This window comes from Felis catus, chromosome B1 (genome assembly GCF_018350175.1).
Source record: "Felis catus isolate Fca126 chromosome B1, F.catus_Fca126_mat1.0, whole genome shotgun sequence".
NCBI lineage: Eukaryota > Metazoa > Chordata > Mammalia > Carnivora > Felidae > Felis > Felis catus.
In genome coordinates this window covers 185,492,569-185,509,928 of record NC_058371.1, presented here as the reverse complement: position 1 = coordinate 185,509,928, position 17,360 = coordinate 185,492,569, and the positions used below count along the sequence as shown (strand labels likewise).

The 17,360-nt window shown below is 49.6% G+C and overlaps 1 protein-coding gene and 1 long non-coding RNA gene across 2 annotated transcripts in view; one reads left to right on the top strand and one right to left on the bottom strand.

The window, feature by feature from the left end:
- PPARGC1A (PPARG coactivator 1 alpha) overlaps positions 1–7,173 on the bottom strand; it is a 657,911-nt gene extending 650,738 nt beyond the window's left edge. The window contains exon 1 of the mRNA XM_019829686.3: positions 7,073–7,173. The gene's annotated coding sequence lies outside the window, so the exon portion shown is untranslated. The remainder of the gene's footprint in view (positions 1–7,072) is intronic.
- Positions 7,174–10,558: 3,385 nt separating this feature from the next.
- Positions 10,559–17,064, top strand: LOC109499247. Its single transcript, XR_002156485.3, has 2 exons — positions 10,559–15,488; positions 16,475–17,064. It is a non-coding gene; the product is annotated as an uncharacterized LOC109499247 (long non-coding RNA).
- The last annotated feature ends 296 nt before the right edge of the window (positions 17,065–17,360 follow it).

The window sequence follows — 17,360 nt, the reverse complement described above, 5'->3', positions numbered from 1 at the left end:
TTCCAGACACTCTGCCTTCCTTAAATAGCTATGTTCAAGGGAAACGCGGGTAGCATCACCTAATGGCATTTCTCCTTTCCTTTTTTCCACAAACATTCTCCAAGAGAAAACTATTTAAATGTAATTATTATATCAAAAACGTGAATTCTTTGAACGGACCAAAAAGTCACACTGCCTTCTAGAGTAAATCACTTTTCTGCTGCCCTTTTATTTAATGTCGGCTGCTGTCCACATTTACCTCTTCACCGGCAAAGTGTGATCATTGATTTCCTATGGTCTCTCTGGAAGGAAGTTCTGCTTCCTTGATGATGACTACAAAGGGTAGGTGACCCCATTCTCATTCCAATGCAAACCGTGCACTTTTACATTTCCGCTAGGGCCACAGGAATGTGAAAATACCGAGAAACTGCCCTCTTCCTAGAGACTGTCTTGCTGTAACTACTGACATTTAATGTTTTCCCTCCCCTTCCCACGACTGTATTTTGGAAGATCACAAGATAAGGGATGAACCACGAAAAGCCCTGAGGTTCACGATGGACAGAAACGTTAGATGCATGATTCAATGCAAAAGACACCTGTTATAACATGACCATGCTGAAAAAGATAAGTTTGGGACTAAATTGAAAATATAACCGTATACAGGGCAACTCAACATGATATGGGTTTGCTTACATAATGAGAGTAAGTTTATGCATACATATGCCTATATATGCATAGGTATCATATATATGCATACCTATGATACATGACACATAGATCCTACATAAACTCACACAAATACACACACATATGATAGGATTTTCATGATGCATCTGAGTGATTATTTATAAAACTATTCTATTCATGAATCTTAAAATTACATTTGTCCTGTAGAGTGTTATTACACTGATACTCACATATATTTGTAATGGGTCCTCCACTAAGTCATAATTATCTGAGGTTGGGAGCTGGCAATCTAAAGACCCTATCTCTCAAACTGAATCAACCATTCAAACCAAAAAAAAAAAAAAAAGCGGGGGGGAGGGGGCAAACTGAAAACATTTAGTCCATCACCAAGAAAAAAGAAAAGCATCAGGTGGTTGCGGTTGATTTTGCTGAAACAGAAGACTTCATCTCATTTACCAAAGAGAAACTCACCCGGTTATGTAAATGACCAGAAAAAAAAATGGACAAACTTGGGCAAACACAGGCGATCTTCACTATTTCATGAAGCTGAGAAATGAATGACACCATCACAAACTTGCTAGACATGTTACCTGCAGCCACGTGATGTCTTACATTGTACTGGAGAGTAAGTAGTGTGGAGAGAAAGAATGAGTTGGTACTCTGAGCTCTGAAACCAGACTGGCTAGAGGAGACCCTAGGTTCGCCCCTACCCAGCACTGAGAGACAAAGTATTGAACTCTGTGCCTTACTTTCTGCATCTATCAAATGGGAACGATAACAAAAGTACCTCGTTCGTATGTTGTCTTGGAGATTAAAGGATTCAGATACTCGCAGAGTGTTTGGAACAGCATTAAAAAACAGCAGCTCTCATCACCGCTGCTTGGTTCCTAAGTTTCAGGTTACCAGAATTTTACAAGGAAAAGCAAACAGTATTTCCAAGCTGGTGCCTTAAGGAAGCCAGCCCTACAGGAAGACCCCCAAGAAACCCAAAATATTACAAAAGTCTCTTTTGCTCTTCTATCCACCGAGGAGAAACCCAATGTTGGGAAAACGGGGGTCATGTGAGCCAGATTTAGAAAATGTACTTCTAAAATGTATTTAAAGTAAATATATAGAAATGCACCTAAAAATGACTTTGCAGTTCATCCGCACATCTTCAGGAAAATAAAAATGTTTAAAGTGCATAGAAACCCAGTTTAGGGGCGCCTGGGTGGTTCAGTTGGTTAAGCGTCCGATTTCGGCTCACGTCAGGATCTCGCAGTTCGTGAGTTCGAGCCCCGCGTGGGGCTCTGTGCCGACAGCTCAGAGCCTGGAGCCTGCTTCGGATTCTGTGTCTCCTTCTCTCTGCCCCTCCCCCACTTGTGCTCCGTCTCTCTCTCTCTCTATCAAAAATAAATAAATGTAAAAAAAAAAAAATTTTAGAAACCCAGTTTGTATCTTTGGAACTTTAAGATACCGGTTTTCCAACAACCTTGTACATGCAGGACATTCCCAAGTCTTGGCTCATCTCCGTGGATCCAAACATTGTTACTACTTTGAGAATTATGAATTAACCAGGAAAGAAGAAAAGAGTATTGAATTCTTTATAGTACTTGGATTGGATGGGAAAGAAGTGTTCCTCAGTGGGCTGCTTTCTGCTTGGCTATCCATATTCATGGAAGTTCTGCCAAGCCAAAAAAAAAAAAAAAAAAAAAAAATAGGCAGTCAGCACAAGCTTTCAACAACTTACCCACATCCATTAATGATTCTGCATTGAAACTTCTATCCTGCCTGAAAAGACAGAGTGAGTAGAAAGAATTGCAGATGCTGGCTAACAAAACTCCAGGGCCAAATTCAAAACAGTCACTGCCTACTCTGGAAAGCTAGTGTGTGTCCATATAAGGATGCCATTTTAGATTTCGAGTCTGGAAAATCTGAGAGAGAGGCAGGGGCTGGGGGAGGGGGCGAGAAAAGCCAAGAAGCATAGTCGAGTCTGGTGGTAGCAGGTCTCTTCACAAACTCAGGTTAGGCTATCCAGTAACCGAAGAACTGGGCAATCAGGTGAGTAACGTCAGATGTCTGGCCTCGTGGATTGGCTCCATTTTTCATTTCCCGCTGATTGATTCAATATCATACGGACCCGGCCTGCCTTGATTTGGGCTCACACAGTGACAACCAAATAAAGGTGACCTAGGTCCACGCTGCAAGCAGTAATGACCACTCTACCTTCCGCATCATGATGGAGACTCAAACCACCACAGGAGAGCCTTGCAGGTTGAAAAGCACAACAGAAAAAGATAATGCTGGGTTTTGGAAGCTCACACTACTGCCATCCCTAGGCGTGAAACTGTAAATTGAAGAATGGTCTGCTGTCTGCTGCACTGAGCCAACTCAGAGACATTTCACATACACACTTTAATTGGGGTTTTCATCTGAATCGAAGAAATAAATTCCACCTAAGCAGATGCTTCCCACACACACACACACACACACACACACACTCGCACTATGGTATGTTTTGCACATTGGCAAGTGGGTGCAAACGATCTGCAACATGGTCTATTCAGATAGAAGATGGAATTTCCCAGTTTTTAAATGGTAACAGATGCAGTTTCGGCTCTGATACGCATTGGGCTCTCTCCCAAAATATCACCCTGATCCCCCCTCCCCCAGCCTGAGTGCTAAAATGTCACAGAGAAGCCTGAACACCTTGGAGTCAACAATCATTCGTGGTTGGGTTTCTGTTTTTGTTCTGGGGTTCGGGAGTGAATAAATGCCCCAGTTGCTTCCAAATTTCTAGATTTCTATATAAAGAGCCCCCATCCTCATTATTTTTTTTCACTCGCTTGTTTATAACTAGAGGTGTCATAATCATGTTTCTTGTGAAAATGAACGTAATCAAAATGCCTTGTGATTCCAGGAAAAGAGCTTCTTAGGGAGACATGCCTGCCTGCTATTGATGTTGTAAAAAGGCATGGTATTAGATGTCGAGAGCACATCATATTGATCTAGAAATAAAAAGCTTGATTTTTTTTTTTTAGTACAGTCAACCCTTACGTTCATGAGCACTTTGTAACACCAGGAAGATGGTTTTATTTTTAATTGAGGTAGAGTAAACAAATTATATTTGAAGAGCAAAGCTATTTTTAGGGAGTGGAGGGTTTGTAAGCTTTTTTGGCAGGAATTCAGGTAAAAAATCATGAATAAGTCTCACTCTCTCAAATTTGGCCCAGGCCTCCCCATAGCAGCCCTGCCTGAGTCCAAGATGAGATTTAGTGTTGCCTTTGGTTTTGTTTGTTTGTTTTTTCCTTTTTCGACGAAGCACAGTTAGGGGCAGGCTTCTCGGTCATGTGCCCATGCCCCACCGCTGCACATGTGAACTGGAGAGCACTAAGGACCTAGGTTCTTAGGCACATAGCTGCATCCCTGGAAAATGGTGATCCGGCCGCGCTGGAAACCGCAAACCCCGGCAAGACGCACTGCCTGGCCGCGTTCACCACCAGAGATGGAAGGCTTCGGTAGCACTTGAGGGCACCCTTCTCTAATGAGGTACATCTCTCGTTTGTTTCTGTACTTTATCGTCAAGTTCACACCGCACCACTGGAAGAGAGATCAATATTGCAAATAATCTCCCTCTCCCCACCATACAATCCAGCCTGCGAGCTAATCATCCTCCACAGAGCAGCGCCAGCTGCTTTATCAGAAATTCTTTCCGATTTTCTTAGCAACACGAGTCTCCCTTTCTAGAAGAAAGATCTTGCCTTTTGGGAAAATGCTTTTCCAAATCAAGTTAAACTAACTTTACCCGAGGAAACCGATAGGTTTCCTCTTTATAAATGCCGCGCCCCCACCCCCACCCCCCGCTTCTCGGGCTCCCTCTTTCCTTTACTCCGATCCTGCCCCCTCTCCCCTCCCTCTCGCCCACCTCCTACGGTTTCCAAGGAGTTTGCACGTGACTGCCAGTCTTGCAAATTCGGGCCACGGCCCTACGCTCTTTAAACGCTCACAAACGACTTGTTCCCTATCTCCTTAAAGATGTTGCCAAAGCTCGCATCGCTGTAAAGCTGTCTCACTGCGAGTTTCCTTCCATCCTTTTTCTCTCTTTTCAGAGGCGAACGCAGTGCCTGAGTTTCGCGGCCTCGAGATACAGGTCGGAGGTACGCGCCTGGAAACTTATCCTAACGCATCTGACTCCGGGATTGGGGGGCGCGGCGCTGCCGAGGAATCCCGAGTCCCGAATCCCCGCCGGGCTGGTGCGGGCTGTGCGCTTCAAGCCTTTCCTACTCGTCTCGGTCCTTAAAGGCGAGCAGGGGTTGGTTTCTGACTCATCGACAATCACACACACACACACACACACACACACACACACACGAGCGCGGACGCCCGCTCCTGGAGAGCTGGAGTTGGGTCGTTGGCCCTCGACTACCCGGAGCCGGTGCGGGTTAGCACGCAGAGCACGGGGTCCCGCAGGACCCGGGGGGTGGTCTGAAGAAAGCCTCCCCTGCACCGGCCGTGGGCAGCCACGGCACCCCTCGAGTCCCCCAACTCCAGCGCCAGCCCGACCACCCTGGCAGTTTCTTCAAGTTTCTACTCACAGCGGGGCCTCCCCTTTCCCGGCTGCCTCGCCCCGAACCCCCCACTCCACGCGCCTGGGCAGCCCTCTCGCCCCATCCGCAGCTCCGCGCCGGGCGCGCTTCCCGGGGGCCGCCCAGACGCCCCCACCCGCGGCGGCGGCCCGGCGGTCTGGCCGGAGCTCGCCGCCGCCTCCCGCTGCTGCTGCCGCGGAGGCAGGAGCCTCTCCAAGGCTCCCGGACCGCCCTTATGTATTATTCACTCGGATGGCCGCGGCGCGTTCTGGGGAGCCCTCGCCGGAGACGCCAGGGCTTCGCCCGGCAACTACTAGTTTGGAGATTTCCGTTTCTTCGAAACTGGGGGTGATGCGGGGGCGGCGGAGCGCATTTTTCGGTTGTTTTGCTTCGGGGGGTTGGCTTTTCAGCCTGGAGCTCACAGGAGCGCGCTGCGCCCCGGGCCCGGGAGGGAGCGCGCCAGAGCCGGCGAGTGCGGCGGGCAGCCCCGCGAGCGGCCGAGGCTGGCGGGCAGGCTGGGGAGAAGAGACGCCGCGGCGGCCCCGTGAGCCGGGCCGAACCGAGCTCTTTTCCTCGACACCCCCAACCCCCGCCGCCCGGCTCCCCCGCGGCGCGCACTCCGCCGGGCTCGGGAATCCCCAGCGCCCGGAGCCCCGACCGCCCACCGAGTTGCTGCTGCCTTTCACCATTGCTCCTTCACCTCTCCTCCGGCCCCAACTTTCCCCAGCCAGGACATGCGCGTGTGCGCGCGCGCGCACACACACACACGCGCGCACGCGCGCGCGTGCACACTCACACACACACACACACACACACACACACACACACACACCTCCCCTCCCCTCCCTCGACTCCAGCTCCACTTCCCCGTGTAGTTTGGAGATGACAGATGCCTGTAGACTTTCACCAAACAAGCGGTGGGGGCAGCAGACTACAACAGTTATTTAATTAAAAGGCATTTTTCCTCTCTCTTGCTCGCTCTGGCTCTCAGAATAGCTTTTGCACCCCTAGACCCTGAGCACAGTCCTGTCTCTCCAGGTTATCCGTGGCCGGCTAACACCCATCTCCTTCCACGCCCCCCCTTCCGGCGTCCACCTCCAGCTTCCCCAGCCCCTCCACCTCGGAGTCACACCGACATGCACACCTAGAGGCCGGCGGCGGGGAGCGTCGAGGGCACGATGCAGCCGGACTGCATTGCACAGTCATCAAAGTTAAGTGTGTGTGTTTGTGGGGTGCCTGTGCGCGCCATGGGAAGCGCGGGGTCATGGGCGCCGGAGCATCCACTCTGCCCCCCCACCCCCGCCTCCGCGGGGTCAGGGGACGCCTCCACTTGAGATTGCAGCCATTTTAGGGAAAGAGCTCCGGGCCCGGGGGGGGGGGGAGTGGAAGGGGAACAGCACGTCGCGGGGGACTCACAGCTCCGCAGCCCCTCGGCGCAACTGGAGGGCGGGCAGGCGCCGGGCGCACAGGGGCGCGGCGCCCGCGGCGACTTGGGGAAGGTTGCGCTCGAGTTCCCCGGTTTTGCCAGGAGTTGTTCGGGGTAACGTGCCGGCTCCTGCCTCTTTCTCGGGTTCCCGCTGGGCTGGGAGGTGGGGGGGGGGGGGGTAGGGAGGCAGATTGGGCATGGGAGGGACGCGACCGCCCCTGGAGACTGAAGAGCTGGCGCTGGGGAAGAGGGGCACCTCCTCTCGCCGCTTGGCACTGACCCAGACAGTGCGACCCACTTGGCCCCCCAGCCTCCCCACCCCCCTCCCAAGCCTCTGCCTCCCCGCCGAGTGCCAAGTGAGCGCGCGGCAGGGGGCACAGGGCGCGACGCCGCCGGGCCCCGAGCCACCCCTTACCTGGTTGGAAGGGGTTTCCCAGGAGGAGCCGTAGTTGTAAAAGAAGGAAGAGAAGAAGGTGTCTTCCGACAGCCCGCAGCCCGCCATGCTCTGGATGCAAATAAAATGAGGAAAGAAAAAAAAAAAAAAAAAGCACACACACAAAAGCAACCCAAAATTTTCAAAATCAAATTAAACCAATAAGCGAAGAACAAATTCTCTTGAAAATAAAGAAAAGGAGGGGGAAGGGAACGGCAAAGGGAACGCAAACTCTCGGCGGTGCTCGCTCTCCGGGTGAGGAGGGATGCTCGGGCTGCCGCCGCCGCCGCCGCCTTCTCAAGACGGTACCTACAGAGGTTCGTCCTGACTTGGGCAGCCGCCGCCGCCGCCGCCGCCGCCGCCGCCGCCTGTGCCGGCTGCGTGTGTGCGCGCGTGTGTGTGCGTGTGCGTGTGTGTGGTGTGTGCGCGCAGAGCGAGAGACCGCAGGGGAAGCGAGAGGGCGAGAGAATGAGCGAGCCGGGATGGAGGGCGCAGAGGCAGAGCGGGCGGGCGGGCGTGTGCGCGCGGGGGTGCGTGCGTGTGTGTGTGCGCGCGTGTGGCTGGGTGTGCGTCTGTTTGGGGAGCTCACCGGAGAGCCGGGGCCGTCACGTGGGCGCGCTGACTCCGCCGGCTGCCGGGGACAGCCTGTACTACAGCCCCGGCCACTAAATCAGCCCGCGCCGCCAGACCTTTGCAGCCCCCCCCCCCCTCCACCCGGCTCCCCGCACGGCCGGCCGCGCGCGCTCCGGGACGGCAGGGGGCGCGGGTGCGGCCGCGGGCAGGTGGGCGCGCGGGGAGGGGGAGAGGAAGATGCCCGCGGAGACGCACATGTCCCTCGCTACGCCCCGCACCCTCCTAGCGAGCCTTCCTCCCGCCCTCTTTTGAAGATTTTTTTTTTTTTTAATTCCTAAAATTGGTTTCCCGTGCAGAGACCCCTCTTCCAGCCACGAGAAATTATTTTCACACAGTTGCTATGTCTCGATTTTCTTTCTTTCCCCGGGCCCCTCGTCCCCCGCGTGCGCACACGCAGGCACACACACACGCACACACGCACACACACCCGTGGCCGCCTCCTCCCATCCCAAATGCAAAGCCACTTCCTTTTGCCGGTTGCTGTAGTTAAGCTAAGTCAATGCTACATCAAACTAGGCTAGGCTGAGAAAACTGGAAAGTGGATTTAGGGGACAATACTGCCCCAGCAGGAAGAAAGGCTCTAGTTTGGCATTCTGTTGATTTAACAGTTTAAGACGAAAAGGGATTTTGTAGCTTCTGCGACTAAAACTCAGGCCCCTTGAGTCACAATTCTTTAAATGGAGCAATTCTCTTAAGTCTATTGTATGTTCTAAAAATATAAACAGAATATAATCCCCCCACACACACACCTCAAGATGGTATTTAGGGCCAAACCTCCTTTTCAGTTTTAATAATTGAGTAGCCAAAAGTTTTTTCTAATGCAAAAACCCATTCCTTACCTGCTCCCCCCAACTCTTTATACAGATCTCTCCAGTGAGTAAAATTCAAATAAAAATGGGCCTATCAGTGTAAGATGCTCTTACAAGTATTGGAATCCTCACAGGAAAACTTGAAACAACCTGTTATAGACAATTTATATTGTTTTCTTTCTGAATTCTTTTTTCAAATGCTGCCCATTTTTATTCAGACCGATTGTGTTTTTCCAAGACTTCACACTTCCTCCTACCAATTACCCACTTGAGGTCGAAATCCTCTGTGAAATAAACATTTCCACAGCAACCCAGTGATGTCACAAACATCGGCTCATGATTTCAGAGGGGAAATAAAGCAGGAGAAAGGATCTCTGTAGAAAGAGTTTCTGTTTCTTGCAAATAGCATTGCTCGCAAGTAGAGACTCAGAAAATATATTAGATTTCTGGATAAATACTTGTATTTTGGGGTTTTGGGGGGGAGGGTTGTTTGTTTCTTCCTGAGACTGACTTATTTTTCAAAGATACATCAAATGATCTTAAAAAAAAAAATAGGTCACCTTCCTCTTCTGGGTTTGTGAACAAATGGCGTTTCAAATCAGTGGTCCCTAACCACACTGGCCACTACAGATTTTAATGAAGGGGAAAGGGATTTTTTTCCTAACAAAGAAAGAAAGAAAGAAAAGAAAGAACATGGAGAGATGAAATTTAAGGTACTAACTTCAGACCCAAATAATGCTGACTGACTTCGCTTCAAAAACACAATAGTTTTTAAGAAGTATTAGACCCACAAAATTCTATTCAGTTATCAAAATTAGTGCTGATCTCACCATTATTGAATAGAGGGGCTTCACCTCCGTCATTCCTTCTATTGTTTCCTGGGGAAAGACGGAAGCATTCTTCATGCTGTTTTAATCCTCCTACAGTCGTAAGCCTATAAATATTAAATTTAAAAGGACTGGAAAATATAAGATTAGGACCAATGCCTGGGGTTTCTTAGCTCTCTTCTCTAAATAAAATTCTGGAGATAATATTTCTACTATGGAAATATAGAATATTGCTTCTATAGAAGCCTAGTCTGTAGAGTGCTTTCATTTACAGGTGACCTTTGAACAATGCAGCGGTTGGGGCAGACCTCCGCACAGTCGAAATCTGGGTCTGACTTTGACTCCCCCCAAACTTAATTACTAATAGCTTACTGTTGATTGGAAGCCTTACCAACAACATAAATAGCTGATAGACGTATGTTTTGTATATGTATCATATACTATATTCTTACAACAAAGTAACCTAGAGGGGCTCCTGGGTGGCTTAGTCGGTTAAGCGTCCAACTTTGGCTCAGGTCATGATCTCACAGCTCGTGAGTTCGAGCCCTGTGTCGAGCTCTGTGCTGACAGCTCGGAGCCTGGAGCCTGTTTCGGATTCTGTGTCTCCCCCTCTCTCTCTGTCCCTCCCTGGCTCTCACTCTCTCTCTCTAAAAAATAAATAAACATTAAAAAAATTTTTTTAAAGTAAGCTAGAGAAAAGAAAATGTGATCAAGAAAAAAATAAGGAAGAGAAAATACATTTATGGTACGGTACTGTATTTATTTTAAAATTTTTTTTTTCAACGTTTATTTATTTTTGGGACAGAGAGAGACAGAGCATGAACGGGGGAGGGGCAGAGAGAGAGGGAGACATCCCCCTCTCTCTCTGTCCCTCCCTGGCTCTCACACTCTCTCTCTCTCTCTCTCTCTCTCTCTCTCTAAAAAATAAATAAACATTAAAAAAATTTTTTTAAAGTAAGCTAGAGAAAAGAAAATGTGATCAAGAAAAAAATAAGGAAGAGAAAATACATTTATGGTACGGTACTGTATTTATTTAAAAAAATTTTTTTCAACGTTTATTTATTCTTGGGACAGAGAGAGACAGAGCATGAACGGGGGAGGGGCAGAGAGAGAGGGAGACACAGAATCGGAAACAGGCTCCAGGCTCTGAGCCATTAGCCCAGAGCCTGACGCGGGGCTCGAACTCACAGACCGCGAGATCGTGACCTGGCTGAAGTCGGACGCCCAACCGACTGCGCCACCCAGGCGCCCCAGGTGCCCCTATTTTAAAAAACCCATGTATACCCGGACCCGTGCGGTTCGAACCCATACTGTTAAAGGGTCAACTGTATAGTTTAGCTCAAATTTACGTTCTGTGCCTGCAGCCACTTACTGCTTCCCTGGTTTCCCCCACCCCAGTAGAGGAAGTTACTTCTGTCTCTGTGATCCCCTTTTCGTATTGGTTGAATGAGTGGATACCGCAACCCCCCCCCCTCCCAGGAATAGAGACAGTGGTTCCCCCTTCTACCTGCCGAAATGTACATTTGTGAGACGTGTTCACTTAAACGATGATCGCGCATTCACTAGCTCATCCACTCTTCATGAAGACCCTGTTAGGAAGCTCTCACTATTCTTGTTTTATAGATGAGGAATCGGACTCAGACTCCCAATTCCCCTCCAACCCACTGCTAGTTAAAAGGCAGAGCTGGCTCTTGAACCAAAGACTTCTGGTTCGTGACTTCTCTTTCCCTGAATATTAGTCTTGCCCGACCCCAAACACACAGGAAAAATAGGTGCATGGGTCCACTGGAGCAAGGCCCGGGACTGCAGAGACCTGCAGGGGCAAAAGGCAGGGACAGGTGGAAAGAATCTTCTCGGAGTGACACGCAGGAAAACATTTGTACCAATGAAGTCTGGCCTCCAGCCACCAATGTTTGGCTCCCTTCAAATCTCTGGCTCTTTCTCTTTAAGCAGAGGAGGCCCGAGGAGGGCCACCTGGACAGACTTCTGACAGAACGCCTCCCTCTCTGCCCAGCCTGCCACCCTCCCAGGGCAGCCCTGTCACCCTGAAAGAATTCTTCCTCAGTAGATTTGCTCACCGGGCATGAGCACAGTAACATGGAGGTTTGTTTGCCAGTTCCCAACAACATAAAAACAAGCCATCCCCTCCCTCCCTACCCCCACTGGGGCCCAGAACAGATGCAACAACCCCTCAGGAAGCAGAGAGAAGAGAGCAAGCTCGTTGAGGAAAGATCACCCCGGCCACCCTGCCAACTTCTTGCTGTACGGTAGTCAGAGGTCTGAAGGTAGAAACCCGAAACAGAAAGCTTTCGATTTCTAAATCCGCTGTAGTTGGTTTTCTCAAGACAAACCAAACTTTCTTCTGCATACGTTCCTGTCATCTTGCCAAGTCATGATTTGTCACAGCAAAAATGTGTGATTGGTCCAACTGGTATCATCCCATTAATGAGAAAACCCGGCTTTATTCACAAACACTTTCCCCCCCAAGACGTAAGTTTTGCATTAATCTCATATTGGAAATTGGTTAATAGTCCAGATGATGCTGGGGTGTTTTCCTTTTTATAAATGAGGTGCATTTACAGTCTCTACCGCTAGAGTATCATTTAGTGAATGGTGGCTCTGCTCTGCAGATGGGAGAGGCCAGATTGTCGTGGATGTGGATAAAAAATGATCGTTTGGGCTAAAACCGCAGAGGGGAAGCAGATGTGACACACAAAAGAAGTAGAATCCATTCAGCCTCCTTCCTTTATTAAAACAAAGTCTGCTAATTTGTCTTATTTTTAAAAGCCCTCTGAATACAAACTCATGTGTTACGTCTAGGCAAAGTGGAAACCAGCATCGTTCCTGCCTTCAAGAAGTTTATAGTCCCTGACAAATGTTGTTTGATCTAACAATTATTGTAGTTGCCAATTTTTCTCTGTAATTGTTCAAAAATTTCCAGCCTCTCATCAAAAGTGCAGCTAGCCTGGGGAAAGGTGAAAAGGAAGAAGTAGGGAGACAAGGCAAAGTGCGGAGGGCAGAGGAACGGCGTAACAGTGAAAAGCACGGAAAGGCAAGGACATAAGGAAGGATGCAGCAGGTAAGGCAACAACAAACTACGGCAGAAAATAACTACGGCGATGAGGAGTACAAACACGTACCGAATCCTTACGGTATGTTAGGCGTGATGTTAAGTGCAGGGCGGTCTTTCTTACTGTGAGACAAGAGTTTTAGTGCCAGTTGTTTATTTGGGAGGAGATCCTAGGAAACACAGTAGGGAAGTAAAAGAAGTGAGAACGGGAAGTGAAGGACGCATGATGGTTGCTACCTTGGGCAACTGGAACCCAGTACTACTTGAGAAAACCTTGCAGGTAGTGGAGCGTGCACATATCAGACTCACCCATCGTAGGGGTGAGGGGGACAGGACCTGGGTACTGACCCTCCAACTCCTCAGCTAAAGGCTGCTCCCAGGTGTTGCTAACTCCCCGGTACGTACGACCTGGGGCAAGCACGGATAAGGTGGGGTCTGGCCGCCAGAGAAAGTCCCCAGGCAGAGGGATGCACAGGCTGTTAGAATCTGCGGCCATGTACATGGAAATGGTAGGGGCTGTGGGGATATGGGTGGGGCTCCAAGAGCATCTGCTACCCAAACATTAACTCATTTCATTTTACAAAAACCTTGTGAAGTGGGAACTATTACATTTCCACTTTCCCCCAGAGAACACAGCCTAGGAGAGTAAGAAGTGGCATCTGTTGTTTTTACCCAGTTACCATCAGTTCCCTCTTCCAGTAACAGCCCCCTGCTTTCCCTTTGAGAAACATTCCCTCCCCCGGCTCGGTGATCTGACCTAACTGCCTCACTCCAGATATGTGCCTGGGACCCAAGCCGTCCTGGTAAGAGCTCTCCCTCCGATTTTCACAGGAGCTGTAGGGCAAGAGGTATGCTCTTTCTGCTGGGAGAGCAAAGCCAGGAAGATGTAAGCCTGGAGCTGTTCCAGACCGTGTTACTCCCACGAGAATGAACCCAACTGGGCTTGAGAATGAAGCCAGCCCAGAGGAAAGCCAGCCTGAAGATCCAGCCCTGACAGGAAGCACCCCGGGTTCCTGACATACATCTTTTGAACAACTGGACCCAGCCCAACCTGCAGCTAGACACTTCCCTGGGTTCTCCAAATTCACAAGCCAACAAACTCCTCTTTAATTATAAGCCAGTTTGAGTTGAATTCATAGAAGTTAAGCAGCTTGGCCAAGATCACACATCTAATGAATGCGGAAGTAATATTCAAACCCGAGTAACCCTAACTGCATACGGCGCCATGGCACATGTCCTCAACCATCATGAACCACAAAAGCAATTTAGCATCCACCACAGGACAGAGCTCAGAGCCACATCATCCTTCTCATTGCTTGGCCTTCACTTGGAGCCTCTCTCCTTCCAGAAGCAGCTGCCAGTTTGTTTAAGAGGATAAGGGATCAGGGTGCCTCTCGGTTTTATTTGAATCGTCCCACCAAATCATTAAAAGTGCAGCCATGTCAGCATGGTGGTCCCTTGAAGAAAGCCTGGAGTAGACGTGAAAGAAAATTTGAAAAGAAAAGAAATAAGGAGTCGAGGCCTTCAGGTTTTTGTTGGTGGTTGGTGTTTTGTTTTGTTTTGTTTTGTGCTTTTTTGTTTTGATGAGCCAATCAGGAGATATTTAGGGACAACTCCTGTTTTAGTCGAGACTCATGGTTACAAGTGATGAAAACTCCACTTCCCTGGCTAAAGCAAAAGAGAGAGAGAGAGAGAGAGAGAGAGAGAAAGAGAGAGAGAGAGAGAGAGAGAGAGAGAGAGAGAGAGAGAGTTTTGTTAGCTTCTCTAACTGAAGAGACCAAGGATAGGGCTGTCTTCAGGCAATGCTGGATCTACGCAAGGCTCGAACAGCACGAACAGTTTCTTGGTGTTGCTTGCCTTGGGGTTGACCTCATGCCCAGTCGCTCACAGAGCCTCCGGTAAAGCACCTGGCTCATCGCCTCCTTTTTACCGGTGGTTCTAACAGAAAGAGAGTAGACAGATGCCCCTCTCTCTCAACAGTCCCGGACAAAACCCTGAGACTACAAGTCACTGGCTCTGATTGGGTCCAGGCATCTTTACACTAGCCAGTGGGAAGCGATACTCTTGACCGACCAGACTTGAGTCACGTGGCCATCCGTGGCTCTGTTGGTGGAATCCACGCTACCAAAGCATGTAAACCGTGAGAGCGGAGAAGATGTGGTTTCCCAGAGGAAAACGAGGGCACAATCTGGTAGCCTCCTATTTCTGGAAGAACAATGATTCGGCTGTCAGGCAGGCAAACCGATTGACATTACAGAGGACCCCTGACCTCTTCCTCGTCTCTAAAGAGTTCATACTTTGTTCGGGGAAAAGTGACACTGTACGTAGAGCAACAAAGAAAATATATGATAATAAATGAATTGCAGATTCTTATTCGCAGAGCAACAGCGTCCACTTCAATACTTTAAGCAGATAAGTCTGAGGGAACTTATGTAATTACCGGGATGGGCCAGCGAATTGGGTTTAGATGCTACAAATAGGAACAAAACAGCCAGATAAAGAAGCCGCGTGCCCGTAGGGCGTGGACACCAGCCACTCTACTTCCCGCTGCCCTGGAAAAACAAGGCTTTGCCAGACTGATCTCCTGCCCCGAGCAGCCACCATACCTTGCGCACTGCTGCCTGTCCGTCTAGAGCAGGCCCCTTGTTTGGGGGCACCTTAGTCACATGCATGGCCTTTTCCGCAAAGAAATCTGGGAAATGTAGTTTTCTGGCCTCTAAGTACCAAAGGGTTAAGTAGGAGGCGTGGCAATGGATACTGAGTGAGTGGCTTTACAGTATCAGCCATTGAGCAGAGGACGGGAGTTCAGTGGGAGAGAAGCCAAGAAAGGCTGGACTTGAGATCGGCTCACCTGTCACGCTGGTTTATCTGACTTGGCTGCTACACCTGCTGAAAACTGAGAGGCTCTGGAGAGCCAGGGGGTGAGCCGTCTACAGAAGCTTGGACGCTCAGACCACCTGGGGCCACCATTCCTGGAGGTCCCTTTGAAGATCCGAGGGCACGTTGTGTTTGTCCGTAAGAGCCAATCAGGAGGAAGTCTGGACCACGTTGCGAGAAGAGTAATTTTGGCCCCTCCCTCCCCTTCAACACCCGCAGGCGGTGTTTCCCCCCCTTAAAAACTTCCACGTCTCTCCATTTCCTCTCTGCCGCCCTAGGCCAGGCCACTTTCCTCTCTTGCCAAGACCTTGCAGTAGATTGCCGACAGGTCTTTTTACATCCATTCTGACCCTCGACCAGCCCTCCTTCACCCTGCCAGTGGGATGGTCTTTCCATTTTTTCAAATGTTTTTAAACTTTTTTTTTAACGTTTTATTTATTTTTGAGACAGAGACAGAGCATGAACGGGGGAGGGGCAGAGAGAGGGGGAGACACAGAATGGAAGCGGGCTCCAGGCTCTGAGCCATCAGCCCAGAGCCTGACGCGGGGCTCGAACTCACGGACCGCGAGATCGTGACCCGAGCTGAAGTCGGACGCTCAACCGACTGAGCCACCCAGGCGCCCCTTTTTAAACTTTTTTTTAAGGTTACTATTGTGTGAGAGAGAGAGAGAGAGCACGTGCGTGAGTGTGCGTGGGGGAGGGGCAGAGAGAGAGAAAGAATCCCAAGCAGGCTCCGCGCTGTCCGTGCCGGGCCACACTTGAGGCTCGATCTCACGGACTTTGAGATCATGACGCGAGCCGAGATCAAGAGTCGGATGCTGACCGTGCCACCCAGGTGCCCCAGGATAATGTTTCCAAAGCACAGATCTAATCATGGCTTCCCTTCAGTGGCTTCCATTGCTCTCTGGATCAAAGCCCTTAAAACAATCCCTCCCATGCCTCCACTCTAGGCACCCACACCTGACCCAAAGGCACGTATTTCCCTATGAGCCCGTGTGGCCTAAAAGGCCACAGGACCCCTCACGAGCAATTCCTACCACCTACCCTCTCCACTCTCATCGCAAGTAACTTTCTCTGCTCCTTGTCACGGGTCTCTCGGCCCACCCGCTGAAGTCCCACAGACATTCGATCCTTCCACAGGAGTCTAACTTTGCCCCTATCGTTCTAGGTGCCTGGAATGCCGTTTCTATCCTTTCTGCCTGGCAAAGACCTCCTCCAAATCTAGCTTGGAAGTCACTTGTTTGGAGAAAGCCCTTTGTACCAGCCCCCGAGGAAACTCTGTGCCTCTCTTCTCCCTGTTTCTAACCACTCCCACGGCCCATTTCCCACAAGCCGGTCTTACTTTGATTTTCCCCACCTCGCACAGGACCTATTCGATAAACGTTGACTGAACAAGACAGAATAAACTTTAAAAAAAAAAAAAAAAAAAGCAATCCCCTGCACAGAAAGCAGTAATAAAGAAAATGTGTTCCACTACCACCTTGAGACTTCAATTAATGTGCTTTCTCCTCGCGAATCCTTGCTTCCAAGCAAACAGAACCTGACAGCCTGAATTAAATCATTTATCTTTCTAGTTCTCCGCCTTGGCTCTCACACTAGTGGAAAAGCCCTGATATTTCATAAGAAACTGGCAAAACCTGAAGCTATGGGCCAGCACCTTGACTTTATCAGGTTGTACAACCCACATACGCGCACAGACAGGAGAAATGCCCAGCTCCGATCTGTTACCCAGGCCGAATTAAACACCGGATGACTCTCTTTTGATCGTTTTGTTTTCTCACCCTAAAGAGCCTGTGTTGGTGTGTGCGCATGCGTCCTGAGCCAAACGATGCTTGTTTGCGTTCCATCATCATGTACAAACACCCACAGGCCGGGATAATTTACCTTTGCTGTTCTATCACGAGATCCTTCAGTCAGGGCCTTCTGGACTGCTTTTAAGCATATTAGAAAGGCCTCTGGTTATGAAGCCTGCAGTATTTATTTTCCTTCAAAGAACAAAAATATCCTATTCCCAGCCCACTGTTTGGAAAGGGGTAACATGGATATGGGCGCGC